Source organism: Triticum dicoccoides, chromosome 7B (genome assembly GCF_002162155.2).
Source record: "Triticum dicoccoides isolate Atlit2015 ecotype Zavitan chromosome 7B, WEW_v2.0, whole genome shotgun sequence".
Lineage (NCBI taxonomy): Eukaryota > Viridiplantae > Streptophyta > Magnoliopsida > Poales > Poaceae > Triticum > Triticum dicoccoides.
The window spans coordinates 508,922,195-508,938,471 of NC_041393.1; positions in this window are offsets into that span (position 1 = coordinate 508,922,195).

A 16,277-nucleotide genomic window follows, 5' to 3' on the forward strand; every position below is an offset into this window, starting at 1 on the left:
AATTTCAAACAAAACTCACCCTGGGACCCGTTGAATGTTGGAGGCACTCGTTGTTTCGAGCAAGCCATGGATTGATGCTTGCGGAGGAGGGGAGTATAAACTTTACCACTCTATTTGGGAACCGCCTATAATTTGTTTCGCATGGAAGATATCGTCATCTCATAGTTGTTGCGTTGACAGCAAAAGTATGCCGCTCAAAATGTTATTCAATCTCTATTTTAAAACCGAGCTCTGGCACCTCTACAAATGCCTTCTTCCCTCTGCGAAGGGCCTATCCATTTACTTTTATGTTGAGTCATCATCCCTTTTATTAAAAGCACCCCCTGGAGAGCACACTGTAGTTTGCATTCATTATAATTGGTTTATATTGGGTATGACTTGACTTGATTCTTTTACCATTAATTACAATGTTTAGTCAGTCCTTGATCTTTAAAGGTGCTCTGCATTTATGTTTTGCGGTCTCAGAAAGGGCTAGCGAGATACCATTTTGTTATATCATGTTATGATTATTTTGAGAAAGTGTTGTCATCCGAGTTTTATTATTCTGGCTCGCTAGCTGATTATGTTATTGATATGAGTAATTCTGAGACCTATGTGTTATTGTGAGTATGGTTAGTTCATAATACTTGCTGAAAAACTTGATACTGGATTTTCATGTTACAACAACAAGAGCAAACAGAGTTTGTAAAAGTTTTTCTTTTTCTCTTTCAGTTTGTCAACTAAATTGCTTGAGGACAAGCAAGGGTTTAAGCTTGGGGGAGTTGATACGTCTCCGTCGTATCTACTTTTCCAAACACTTTTGCCCTTGTTTTGGACTCTAACTTGTATGATTTGAATGGAACTAACCCGGACTGACGTTGTTTTCAGCAGAATTGCCATGATGTTGTTTTATGTGCAGAAAATAAAAGTTCTCGGAATGACCTAAAACTCCACGGAACATCTTAGAAAAAATAATAAAAAATCCTCGCCAAAGATGAAGACCAGGGGTCCCACACCCTGTCCACGAGGGTGGGGGCGCCCCCCCCCCCTCCTGGGCGCGCCCCCTATCTCGTGGGCCCCCTGGACACCTTCCGACGCCAACTCCAACTCTATTTATTGGCTTTCGGGGAGAAAAAAATCAGAGAGAAGAAATCATCGCGTTTTACGATACGGAGCCGCCGCCAAGCCCTAATCTCTCTCGGGAGGGCTGATCTGGAGTCCGTTCGGGGCTCCGGAGAGGGGGATTCGTCGCCGTAGTCATCATCAACCATCCTCAATCACCAATTTCATGATGCTCACCGCCGTGCATGAGTAATTCCATCGTAGGCTTGCTGGACGGTGAAGGGTTGGATGAGATTTATCATGAAATAGAGTTAGCTTTGTTAGGGTTTGATCCCTAGTATCCACTATGTTCTGAGACTGATGTTGCTATGACTTTGCTATGCTTAATGCTTGTCACTAGGGCCCGAGTGCCATGATTCCACATCTGAACCTATTATGTTTTCATGAAAATATGTGTGTTCTTGATCCTATCTTGCAAGTCTATAGTCACCTACTATGTGTTATGATCCGGCAACCCCGAAGTGACAATAATCGGGAACACTCCCGGTGATGACCGTAGTTTGAGGAGTTCATGTATTCACTATGTGCTAATGCTTTGTTCCGGTTCTCTATTAAAAGGAGGCCTTAATATCCCTTAGTTTCCAATAGGACCCCGCTGCCACAGGAGGGTAGGACAAAAGATGGCATGCAAGTTCTTTTCCATAAGCACATATGACTATATACGGAATACATGCCTACATTACATTGATGAATTGGAGCTAGTTCTGTGTCACCCTATGTTATGACTGTTACATGACGAACCACATCCGACATAATTATCCATCACTGATCCGGTGCCTACGAGTTTTCCATATACTGGTTCTCGCTTATTTACTTTTCCGTTGCTACTGTTACAATCACTACAAAATACCAAAAACATTACTTTTGCTGTCTTTACCCTTGTTACCGTTACCACCACTATCATATTACTTTGCTACTAAACACTTTGCTACAGATACTAAGTTTCCAGGTGTGGTTGAATTGACAACTCAGTTGCTAATACTTGAAAATATTCTTTGGCTCCCCTTGTGTCGAATCAATAAATTTGGGTTGAATACTCTACCCTCGAAAACTGTTGCGATCCCCTATACTTGTGGGTTATCAAGGCCCGGCCAAAAAGTTGCAGGTTGGCATAAATTACAACATTGATGAGATCAAACCAAATGGCGAACCGCTTGCTCCTAAAAATAATGCAGACAAATTTACTCGTCAATGCAGAGTTATTATTAGGGACCAAATCCCGATCTCCATTCAAGAATGGAATAAGCCAAAGGAAGATTGAGGAGTTAGTTTTGTCGACGAAAGAGCAAAAAGATCTGCTTTGGGGTATGCTCATGTCACATTCCCCCCTACTAGAGCATTTCACAGATGCAGAATGGGAGAAAGTCAAGAAGAGTTCTCTTAAGAAGATGGCACACAATTCTGCATCTGGAAGAAAAGATTATGGGCCGGCTACGTCGAAGCAAAAAAGCAGACTCCAGAATTCACTGGACCACTGGAGAAGGTAAAAGATCATTGGGACTTATTTGTGGAGTTCAAGGAATCGGAAGTAGCTAAGGAACGATCGAGGAAAAACAAGACCAATGCTGAGAAAAAAGTTTCACCATGTTCTGGGGCTAGGTGGCTACAAGATTGGCTGGCCTAAGTGTGATGAATCTGAGGAAAGATGATTGCTGGAGGGGTCACTCCAAAAACATTGGGTTGGCCCGACAGGTGCATGGCTTGGTTTTATGCACATGGGGGAAAGTTGGACCCGAGGACAAGGGAGATTATGGAGCAGGCAAGTCTTAAAGAAGCCTTGTACACTTTACTTGTTGCAATAGAAGAGGCTCTAACGGGGGCGTTCCAGCCCGAGAGAGAGAACGACAAGCTTACATGCTCCCTCAAGAATCCTGAACACCCAGGACAAACACGAGGCAATGGCGTTGTTTCGTGGGTTGAGGGATTTACGGAGTGGAACATCACTTACAAAAGCCGTGCGAGAAAGAAGAAGCAGGAGGAAGAGAAGAAGAAGTAGGATGTAGACCGGCTACAACAAGTAGAATCAAAGCATGCGGAGTTGGAACACGCTTTCATGCGGCAACAGGAGCAGGTCGACACACTTAGCCTGGAAAGGGCGTCTCAGCGGCAGCAGCAAGCAGATCCAGCATTGGACAACACCGTCCCATCTATGCCAAAAAATAGTGTGGCTTCCACGTGGGTCCTGGCCAATGACGCACTGCTGGCTCACTACCCCGTGGATGATATCAAAGAGACGACAACTTGTGAGCTACACATGAAACTAAAGAACATATCCATGAAGGTGTGGATGGCTATGCTTTACCAAATCCCCCTGAAGCAACCTTCCATGGCAATCTGATTCCAGCTGGCTATGCTCGTCTCGGGGTGGATGAAGTGATGTCAGGATATGACTCACTAGAGCTTAACTTTCCTGGAGGTCAAGTGGAGCGGACAATAGGAGAAGTCATACATGGTCTCTGTGTATGGGGAAAGGAATGCATCGTCTTTCCAAGGCCAACGACTCCTCCTCCAAGTCCGTCGCGTCAGCAGACTACACCCCACCCCAAGACGTAGCGCAGTGCTAGTCCGCCACCTCATCATCCGACTCCACCCCACCCCGAGAGGGAGCCTAGCGCGAGTCCGCCATATCGATCTCGGGCGCGTCAACCTTCTCCAAAGCAGAAGAGAGCACCAACAAAGAAACCAGACCCTCATTCCAAAAGAAGTTGGCTTACGACATGACTGAGGAGGAAAACAAAGCCCAAGTGGCTGCCGAAGTGAAGGCCCATTTTGCACCAAAACCGCCCCCGCCGCCAAAAGAGAAAATACCTGAGAAAGTAATACAGCACTTTGTGGATCTTGCTTAACCGGTTATGGAGAAAAGGCAATCGCACTATGGCTGCTATATTAGAAGTCATATCATGCACAAAAAGATAAGGAGTCGAGCCTGACAGATAATAATAAAAACATAAAAATTGTTCCCCGACTGGGAGAGCAGGTAGTGCAATCGACCCCCCCACAGAAAGTGAGTACCGCCGATAAGCAGGTAATAACTGACACTGCTAGAGAGATGGCTAGAGAGGTCGATGTCACTGTTGAACAACTCCTAGGCATCGAGTATCTCCCCATGATTGAAGAGAAGGAACTAGCATGGAAATATGTCCCCGGGAACCCTCTGGTCAAGCCTGAGGAGGTCCCGCTTCTATCAATGCAAATGTGCAGATTGCATGACTGGTGCCTGAGAGAAATAAAGGCTAGGCAAGAAAGCCTCATGGTGAAAGTCAACCCATAACATTACTTCCATGGAAAAAATTAGTGAATTGAGTTTCCAAAAATGTTTCAGTTATTCAATCAAGATGCACTCGACAAATCTATCGTCAGTTGATATGGTCTATAAGTGATTTCTTTCTGTAATTTAAGTCTCTAGCTGTGCTTGTTCATTGCTTGTAATTATCCTCACTATATTCTTTTCTGTGGTATTATGCAGCATGAAGATTTTTGAAATGAAAAGAGATAGAGCCTATGGCATTGGGTTCATTGATCCAAATACCGTTAATGAAGGTGGGTTAAAAATCATCACAGAACACAAAAAGAATTGCTTGCTAATATTTTTAAAGGAACTAAATACCTAACCAGAAATATTACTTCCTTACAACTTCGGGTGAGTGTTACTGTCTTGTACTACAAATTCTATTTTGGTTACTAGATGTTAAGTGTAGTTGATGAGATATGCAGTTGCCTGCTTATACAAACGTGTGCGCAGTTTCCACTGGATCCTGCTAATCATTAGAATTGATGAGGGAAAAGTTGAAGTACTGGACTCACTACTTAGAGAACCTAAAGAATACACCATCCTGAAGTTGATGCTCGACATGTAATTTCAATCATCATCGCACTATGTCAGCCTCTTTAGTTCATTTCCTGATATCAAGTAATTAATAGCTCCTTTATTCATTTTCTTTGTCGGCGCGGTTTGGAAAAAAATCATCAAAGAGGTTGTCGGTCCATGGGCACCAACGCTGAAATGGTAGCGACCCAGGGTGATTAAGTAGCACTAGCTACGTCTGCGCATCTTTTTAATTCTAGTTTCAATACCATTATCATGCTTGATTATTATCTAATTGAATTCTATTCTCATAAAGTGGATGAGGTAGGTGCTAGGGACTACTTTATGTGCATACTATGTTTGCAAGAACATTCGCTTTATGACCAAAAGGGGCAAAGATTCAAGAAATCTTTAGGTACGTAAACACAATTCACAATTTTTTTTATCATCATCTAATATATATACACACAACTAATATATTCATATTGATCTCCTTCTTTAAAGATGCAAGAGATGCATGATGAGCTCCTACCAACGAACCGCATACGAGCACTTCAAGAGGAAATGGCGGGATTTTTGCTTGACCAGGTCATAGCTCCGGAAGGAGAATATACCATTTCACCTAATGCCTGCATGTAATGATCTGGAAACACTACTAGGGAAAAGCCTAGCAGTTTGGCCTAGCAGTAGCGCGGCTGGCCGCGCTACTGCTACGGCACTACAACTAAAGTTAGCAGTAGTGCGGGCTTATCCGCGCTACTATTATAGCTACTTAGTAGTAGCGCTTCCTGAAGACGGCACTACTGGTAATTACTAGTAGCGCTTCTATCTGCCCGGGCTACTAAGATAATCCATGACTTGGTCACTTAGGATCCATCCACTTAAAACTAATCCATGGTTCTTTGACCCATTGATATAAAAACTCATCATCATCATATCATCAACAACTTATCATCATAATACATCATTGTCATATAATTAACAACTCCTCATGTTCATCATTTTCGTCCATGAGACATGATATAACAACTTGGTCACTAGTCTTAATCACAACTCGTCCTCATCAGCATCATCAACTCTAAAACATTGTAGCACATAATAACACATTGTACCTAGGACCTACTCCTCTCTCATAGGACCTACTACCACCTCTAAGGTAAAATGGTATAAAACAATATAGGCCATGACTCTCCATTATGGAGAATGGAGACTATCCTGCCTCCAATTCTTGTGCTTCGCACAATGTTGGTTCCAACTAGCTCCGTACAATTGTCCATATGTTTTTTCCATGCTTTGATTGTCATGTATTTATTGGTTTTAGAGATCCGGTATGAACAGTAGTGAAGCCTAGGCAGACCTGGCCGTAAGCTCATAAAATCAAGGTGGCCTATCGGAAGAATGAGATGAGGCACACAATCCTTTGGGATTTTCTGTTGAAAACATAGTAATAACATCGTAGTTAGCAATGTAGTTTAGCTTTAGAAGAATTTACGCAAAAGATGCACGAATATCATAATAGTAAAAAAATCTTACCATGACATCTCCATAGATGTTACCATAGTTCAACACGTGCACTAGTGGCACGTATTGACCATAACACTACCAAAAAATACACTTCCGTGATGATACATGTTTGTCACAGTAGGTCACGTTTTCTGTCATGCATGTACATCCATGACGATTTTATGACAGAATCAAGATAGTCATACCTGTGCTGTCATAGAAGTGTTCCATTACATTTCCAAAATTATCATCACGGAAGTGTCCACTTCCATGACGATAAATCGTGCATCATGGAAGTGATTTCGTCAAGGGTGAACAACACGTGGCATCCACCATAACGGGTAGCCATTAGGCTATCGGGTCTGATTTTGGATCCGATAACCCGCCAACAGCCATGACCAATGGGGATTTTCCACGTGTAAATTTCTCATTGGTCGGAGGAACCACGTGTCGTTTCACCGTTGGGACAGATGTCATCCACTCATTTGACCGAAGGTGCCTATGATGCGTCGACATGTGGCACGGCCCATTACAGGCCCATTCCGGTGAAAAGGACGACCCGTTTGGTCAAAAGGTAGCGGGCTAGCCCACGGAAAGCCTATTAATGGCATGTTCACATTTAGCCCATTTACAGCCTGCTAACTCACAACCCGTTACGACCTACTGGAGTTTGGTGCAGTAGCTTAATATGGGCTGTCCAATATGATTCCAGCATGTTGCAACTTCCCGCCCATGTATGACCCATGACGTCTTTTGGCCCATATGAGTCCCTTTGTTACTCATGGACCATTAACGGCCCGTGGTGAAACCGGCCCGTAATGAACAGTGTATTGCTTTATACCTATTAGCGGCCCATTATTCCATTGGGTCGTTTCCAGCCCGTGTTACCTTTCGGCCTTCTCAAGGCCCATTTATTCTTGGGCTCATTTCCAGCATTCGGTTACTAACGGCCCGTTACTGGCCTTTTTTGCTTGTGGGCCAAATTCAGCCCGTGGTTATAGTCGACCCATTAATCATGTGGGCCATTTTCATAGCGTCATCAAATACGGCCTATTAACAGCCCGTTATGGTCAGGCCATAAAACGTATGATTTCCACTCTAGCCTGTTTACGGCCCATTTGGCGGACCGTTATTGGTCCACGAATAGTACGGCCCATGTTTGGGAAAAGGATTATACGGCCCGTATAAGGCCCATAGATTAGAAGGCCCGTAGAAGGCCCATGGATCCTATGGGACGTAGAAGGCCCATCGATCCTACGGCCCATAGAAGGCCCATTGATCGTACGACCCGTAGAAAGCCCATGGATCCTACGGCTCGTAGAAGGCCCATGGATCGTACAACCCGTGGAGGGCCATGGTCACTACAAAAGGTAGCGGGACCATGGTTACAACAGTCCGTGTGTTGCCATGGCTATTGTGGCCTAGTTATAAAAAAGGTTATTGTGGCCACTAGAAAAACACGGAAAAAAACTGGAGTGACTACAAGAAAACAACTAAACAAGACAATAACGAAATAAATAATCAAGCAACTAATGCTAGGCTATTACAGCTATTACACATATTACATCCACTGGGCATCAAAGTTTGCCACTAGTGCAAATGTAGGGAACAAAGAAGCATATTACATACACTGGCTGTCTAAATTGCCCAGCAGTGCAAATAAATGCGGCAGCAAAACAAGTGCATAACTGAAACAACTTCAGAAGAGCTCAAGAAACGTTATCCTAGGTATCCACCATGCTGGCAATAAGCTTAGCAAGCTTATTAGCTTTGTCCTGTTTGGCGCTAAAATCCTCCAACGCTTCCTGTTGCACCAGAAAGTATGAATCTGAATGCTCCAGGGACTTCTGCAGTCCTTCGCCTTATTGTCGCAGCACAGCTCATCGATGTCTTTCAGCTTGTAGTTGAGACTCAAGAAATTGAACTGATTCGGACAGTGAGTTTGAATAGCTTGTGCCAGCAGTAGTGGTAATAACTCGAACACTAAACCAAAACAAGGCTTTGGGGTTGTCTCACTATCTTCAAGATAGTTTTCCTTAGCTGTTTTATCAGCTTTGTTGGAGACCAACAAGGATGTCTCACTATCATGAACCTTATATGCATTACTTCCTTTACCTTTGCTTAATAAGGCACTCTTCCCCAACATTCTGTCAGCATTCTAAAAGAAGAAACAAGCAGACATATAACAGGTTTAGCATGTGCTAATATATGAAACTCATTTCGGTGAACCAGTTCATTAGTAAGGTTGACAGGATTAAAGTACCAAGTCTTATATTGCCAAGTAGTACATAATAAAAGCATCAAACAAACATATATCTCTGTCCTATGGTCACTGCATTGTCTTGCCAAATCGAAATAGAGACACGTTTCAAATCATATCAGTTCAAGACAAAGTAGTACTGAACGAATACAAAGTGTGGGAAACTACATGGCACAACAAGATTTCAGATGGGTACCATGGGTCTACATGTACAAGAACACTATTGGCTCTGTTGTGATGCGAGTAATGTGCATGATATGAGAACTCAACTGTATACACAATTGAAACTGAAATCAACAGAGCTATTTATAAGAGGAAACCTGTTAAAGAAACATGCGTAAATATACCTGTTATGCCATTGGAGTTTTGATTGGATCCTTCAGTTTAAAAATAAGTTTGTATGAGTAAATACAGTGAGACAAGAGCAAAGCAGTATGCACGATAGTAATGGAATCTTAAATGAGAACAGTTGGTCTTTAGGTTTAAGCACTTGTTCTACATGAACAGAGTACCGTAAGATGCATGCATATAATACTTAGAAATAAAAAATGAGATCATAGACCTTACCACATTCTTGGTTCGGGACCAGTACAGAACAAGGCGTTCCCAGTCATCGTCCAGTAAATGTGTCTCAGGAGAATGTAAGGGAATTTGATGAGTTTCTTTGCCACCGAAGTACATTTTCTTCAGCTAATTCCGATACTGCCACCAAGCATTCTTGAAGGTAGTGGAGGTATTAGCACAGGTTACCTCATCCCGAGTTTGGAAATCGGTCCTTCTCTTAGAGAAAAATGGGAAAAATTGTTGTATTATAACCATCATGGAGGTAGAATGTATGGGACAAAGCAAAGTAATTGCCATGAATAACATTACTTACACATAACTCCTGGACAAACACCTGCAACTAGCATTTTCCTTCATCTTCAGTATAATATTTCCATTATGGGAAGATACGCACATAGGATTTAACAACATCAAATGTGATAGATGCTAAACTACGAATGGCTGGTTGTGCTTCCTCCACAGGAATAGGTGTACTAACTCGTGGAGTTGGGGTTCGCCGTGGTAGTACTGGTGCTTTGGGAACTAGAGTTGCTTTACTAACTGCTCTTGTTTGGGAGCTCTGTTCTGGAGATGTGTTGTGGCAACAGGAACTGGGTTACTATCTACTGGGGTTGGGGTTAGATTGGGTGAAGCTGGTTCTTTGTCCATCGCAGTAGGGGTACAATCTGCGAGAGTCTGGGTTATGTGTGGTAGGGCTGGTTCTCGTGCATGTACAACCGGGATGCTATCTCCACCAAGAGGTAGCACTGTTTTATTGGAATACCGCGTTTTTACTGCGCTAGATACTGCCATCACCCGCTCCAATTCAAATGGTTGATAAGCAGGAAATATAGTTGAATGTACAAACATTGTGTGAGAGACAGATGCAATAGATAGTGTGGAAAAAAGAGGGCATGAAATAGTTGATATGTATATTGTTTAACTAAAAAGGATAGCATGATATAATTTCACATATAGGATGTCTATCTAAACTGGATAGCATAGCATGACATAATTCAAAGATATGATGAGTAACTAAACAGGATGGCATGAGATAATTATATGATGTCTTTAGTAAATAGGTTCGCATGACATAATTCACATACATGTTACGTAAGTAATCAGGATTGCATGATTTAATTCACATATGTGATTTATATGCTAAGCAGAGGGCATTCACATATATGATGTCTGAACTAAGAACATGGAGTTGAATATTGTGTATATGATGTCTAAACTATGCAATGTAAGACACCGTATGAATGATATGAGCAGTATAACCATGCCAAGTTGGAGGATACAGCTCGGTGGGGGAATTAGACTGGTCATATGTCTCTGAATCTATCTCTGAGGAGCTATCGGAACCCAGCAAGAGATCTACTTCAACAGGTAGCACTGTCTGCTCTGAGGACCTTCTTTTCACCCCAGATTTTTCCATCACCCACTCAAATGGTTGATTCACATGAAGAGTACTTTAATGTACAAACATTGTCGACAAATGGAAATGTAATGAAGAAAAGGATGGGTAAGATATCATTCAAATATATGATGCCTAGTTAACAGGATGGCATTTCATATTTCACATATATTATGGCTGGCTAAAAGAGATAAGACTGCATAATTCTCATATATGATATAGAAACTAAACAGGTGGCATTATAGAACATGTTTAAACTAAGCAGATGACATATATGATGTCGAAAGTAGGCACTGCAAGGCAACATATACATGATATTACTAACATCATCATGCCAAGTTAGAGCAAACACCTTGGGGGGTAAATAGGAGTGGTCGGCTGCGTCTGAATCCAACTCAAAACAGATATCTTCCTCTGGATTACAATCTGGGGAGGGGGAGGTCTTGCCATTGAACCCACCATGGAGCGATGTCTGCATGACATTGTATTGCCGCACAAAACTCTTCTCTTTTTCTCTACATGTTCAACATGACTGTGTAAAATATCTGACATGCATACGAAAAATATATATTGAGATTATGTAAGGAGAGCATGTAGAAATCTAGAGTGATGGTAACAAACAGTGGATGGATCCAAAAATAATGATAGCAAGCTGATGATAGCTTTAATTTAATAAAAAGACAGATGATGGTTGCTTTACTATTTCTTTCCCACCCAAGATGAACAACATAGGCAGATATACTATTCATTGTTGCCTCGATATGTGCTAGATAATAGACAGAGATACTATTCATTGCTGCCTCGATATGTGCTCCACAACTAATTTTAAAACTCAAGTTTGAACATTAATTTGGACCTGACTTGGAGTCTAAGAGGTGAACATGACTATAAAGTAGTAGATAATATTAAGCAATGCATAATATAAGCAGAAACAAAAGAGTGCGACCTCTCTTGTGGACCCGTGTACTCCTCAGGTTCATTTGTTGAGTCGATGATGGTGATGCCATTGCGGTGGGTGCCGGCGGCAGGGAAGGAGATCTAAGGTGGCGAAAGACGGTCAGGAGTTGTGATGTCTAGTTTGGTGGATGCTTCTGTCGATGGAGCAACGCAGGTGAGGTGGACAACATCGCGGACGGAGCAGGACAAACCACACAAAGTTTTCTTTGACACCTACGTGTAAATGAAGTAATTTTGTAAGGGCTCCTTTGGCTTGCAGGATTCTAAAAATGCAGGGATAGGTAAACACCAGAATAGGATAGGAATGCATGTGGGAAATAGAGCATTTGTAAACATAGGATTTCTGTCAACTTGGGTGTTTGGTTCACAGGAATTGGAAGAGTAGAGGAATGCAAAGAAACATGGCCAAATTAAAGTGAAACCATATGAAAGCGTGTACAGTTAGAATCTTATTCTGCCACTAATGCACTTGGTCTTGTTTTGATGCATAGGATTTTGAAAAGTAGGTCCAGGTGGATGTTTTGCTCCATTCCTTTCAACAAAATACATGAATAACTGAATAGTAGAGTGTCGTAGGAAAATTCCCTATTGCTATGTTTTTCCTTCAGTTTTTCATTTGAACCAAAATAGCCCTAATGGATAGACATGAATATAGAGTAATAAGTGGTGCGACAAGTGCACAACCTCTTTGCCGTAGCCGTGTCGACCTCGACATCATTGGGTTCGTCACCGAAGAAGTTGAGGCAGATATGGCTGTCAGAGGTGTGGAGAAAGATCTGAGGAATCTGTAGACGGCATCCAGGGCACTACTCTGTTGTGATGGATGGTTCTGTTGTTGCAGCTGCTGCGGCGAGCCATAAGACGTCGAGGCTGAAGCAGTACAAGACAGACATTATTAATCTCAAGTGGGATTCTAATAGCATCTCCAATAGATGATGTAAAATGCATTACCAAAAAGTGATAGATATAAAATTTACATCACCAAAAACACCTGACTAGAACAGATGATGTGAAAACTATTGACTCTGGACTTAACTATCGAAACTGAAATTTACTGTGAAATCTGAATGTTACTGTCGAAACTGAACGCACTGGTAGTAGAGAGGCACTTCACATGTAGTTTAGGTCGCTTGAGCACTAGTAGTAGAGAGACAGTGATCTAAATCAGCAGGCGATCAATGGGGAACACAATAGCAGATAGCAGACGGAGCAGCAGCGCCTAGACGAGCAACGCGAACTAGAGCCAGAGGAGCAACTCATGTAGCTACAGCAGCCCGTGTACCGGCATCAGCAGCACAAGCGAAAGCAAGAGCAGAGCAGCAGCACGAGCGAGGGAGAGAGCAGAGTAGCAGCGCGAGCGTTCGAGCGAGGGCCGCAGCAGCAGTAGCGCGAGCGAGTGAGCGAGAGCCGGAGCAGCAGCAGCAGCGCGAGCGAGTGAGCGAGAGCTGGAGCAGCAGCATCAGATCTGGTTGGTATGGACGCCGCCGCCAAAGGGGCCTCGCGCTGGAGGAGAGACGCCGTGGAGATGTCGCCCGTGGCGTCGGCTTCGAGGAGACGTGCCATGGGGGTGCGGGATGGAGCACCGTCGGCGCCGGGAGGTCAAGTTAAGGAGAAGGTGCGACGCGATGAGTGTACAACCTCTTTGGTGGCGCCGAGTAGGCCTCGACTTTGTCCGAGGAGTCGGATCCTAATCCGGGAAGGTGGATGAGGGATGTCGAGCCATTGCGGTGGACGACATCATTGGGGAAGAGGATCCGGCTGGGCAGCGGTGAGGTGGCGAACGGAAGAGGCTGGGGTTTCACGGCTGGAGCAGAGAGGTTATGGCGGCCTGGGATTTCGAATGGTGAAAAGAATGCGATGGGAGGAGGGAACCATGACTTAGGGACGCACTTGTCCAAAATGTAGGGTGTGTTACAATAGTACCCCCCCACTAATTTGAACTAGCGGCCCTTTCGGCTCAGGGTTAGAAGGGGGATTTTGCATGTCGGGATTTGGCAGCTGGAGGGAGTTTTCGCGCGCGTTGTAATTTTGGATAGCAAGGCGCGGGTTGTGAAGGCGCGAGTTTTGGGAGCGCGATATCTAAATTTTTGGGATATAACAAGGCGCGGGTTGAATTTTAGGGACAAGCCTAACGTGTAATATTGTACGTACCAAATCAATTTGCACTTCCCTGAACGAAAAAAAGAAAAAAATAAAGCTATTCACACCACACAAAGAGAGAGTCTTGTCTAGTTTTATTGTACAAATGCTATTCAAAGCTATGAATGAATCCATGTTATGTCCAACTAAATTTTTTCGCTGCCTGTATAATGCCTGTAACCTAATCATACCAACATTTTAGTGCATTCCAAACGTCTATACTACCGCTGCAATTCAAACTAAATTTGAATTCATTTCTCTATTTGAATAAGAATCTACAATCATGATTGTTGCCAACTTAAACCATCATTCGTGTATTATCTTAACAACACACCACATGATTACTGTAGAAACAGATATGAACCCGAATTCAAATTTTTGAACACACTTAGTGTTGATTCCAAATAATAGTACATTTTATCTACTAACTAGATACTCATAATCTAAACCATGTTTCATACGTACACCATGTTTATCACACAAGGTATAGTGCCTCGCCCCCTACATTATGACAAGTATTTAGCCCTGAGCTGCAAAAGCCACACATTATCACAAATTATAATCAATGTTCTATATATTATATGTAGTACTAGCAAGATACCCATGTGTTGCACGAACATCAAGATGCATTTGTATGATTAGTTTATCTTGTGGGAGAAAAGGATGAACGAGGGAAGGACTTATTTGCAAATGTGGAGAGGGGTGTGGGTATCTTTTTTCAAAATTGCCATAGTTTCCTTCCTATCCGTCAGATATAAATCGGACGGCCTATATTGCAGGATGGCAGGCACATGGGGTTTGTAGGCCCCCAGCTCATTCTTCCTGGCACACCCCGATTGGTATGCCTCTCGAGCCAGGTGTGCCTACCACAAACACAAGCTTTCCCTCTTCTCTTCTCACCGTCCATGTCTCACTCCCGCCCCTCTTTTCATCAATATCGTACTCACACACTCCTCCCCCTCGATATAGTATGCCTCTCGCACCACCTCCTAGTTGCATCCCTCTCTCTTTGTCCTTCTCACTGGGGCTTATTTGCTTGTAAAACACACATGCATGTATACCGATCGATCTCCTTACATATACCTAGGTCGACTTTAACTATTTTCCCCATGCATCGATCAACGTACCTCACAAGTTATATCTCTCCTTTCTCCGACAAAGGACGATTGATCTTCCTATGTAGTTACATCTGCTTACCACAATCATATCGTCCCCCTCATCATTCGTGCATGCCTCCTGACCCGTCTCTCACACGCACGTGCACATACAGGCAGGCATCCCCTCTCTTATTGATATTGCAGGCGTGCCCTCCGTTTGTCTAGCAAGCCTCTCCCACCATTTGTGAGAAGCAACTCCACCACCAACCCCTCCGACAATCTAGCTCCGTCTCTCTCGCAACCATATTCCTCTCCTACACATATGCATGGATGTTGACCGATATCCCTCAATACATAAGGTAGATCTCTCTCCTCCTCCACACATATACCAGCCATTGTGCCTCTATAGTTAGGTCTCTACCCCCCCCACCCCGCACACACCGATAGTCAAGCGTTGTAGGTAGGTATCCAAGCCATAGAGACAAACTGCGCCTGTCCCCTCTCACATTCCAGTAGGACAACCACACCATATCTTTGATGTGGGAACAAAAAAAATAAATGGCACTCTTTATCGATCGCGCGCACACACATACACATCATCCCTCTCTTTGATTCTATGGATACCTCACGCCAATGATACCTCCACTCTCTTCTCATTGATAGCTCCCTCTATATATGTTATATCCAGGCCTTTGTTTCACACACGTTGCATATGTTACATTTTTTGATTGAAATATCATCGACACATATTCCCATTCTATCTATCACGCCCCCACCCCACCCACACACACCGATAGTCGAGCGCTGTAGGTAGGTATCCATGCCACAGCGACAAACTGCGCCTGTCCCCTCTCACGTTCCAGTAGGCCAGCCACCCTATATATTTGATGTGGGCATACACAAATTTGATGGCACTATTTATCAATCGCGCGCACACACACACATCATCCCTCTCTTCGATTCTATGGATACCTCACGCCGATAATACCTCCACTATCTTCTCGTGGATCAACCCCTCTCTCTATATATATATATGTATATATATATATATATATATATATATATAGATCCTGGTCTATGTTACATTTTTTGATTGAAATATCATTGACACATATTCCCTGTCTATCTCTCCCCCCCCCCAAAAACCTAGTCACGAACCCACAGATTATATTTCTCTACGTTTGTATCTCTCTCACACAAACCCACATAGGTGGTGTACGTACACGAAGAGAATAGGTGCACGTACTCACGATTCGTGCGTAGCCACACCCGCGCAGGTACACGATGGAGCTCATTTCTATACGAAATGGCAGGCCACATGCTAATTTGAGCGCGTGTAGCGGTTGTTTACCTACGGAGGTCATGTACCACGCGTGCACGAAATAAAGTTCGACTTGATGCGTCGGCGCGTTATTTTTAAATAAAGTTATATCACTCAATGTCACGTGCACAGAA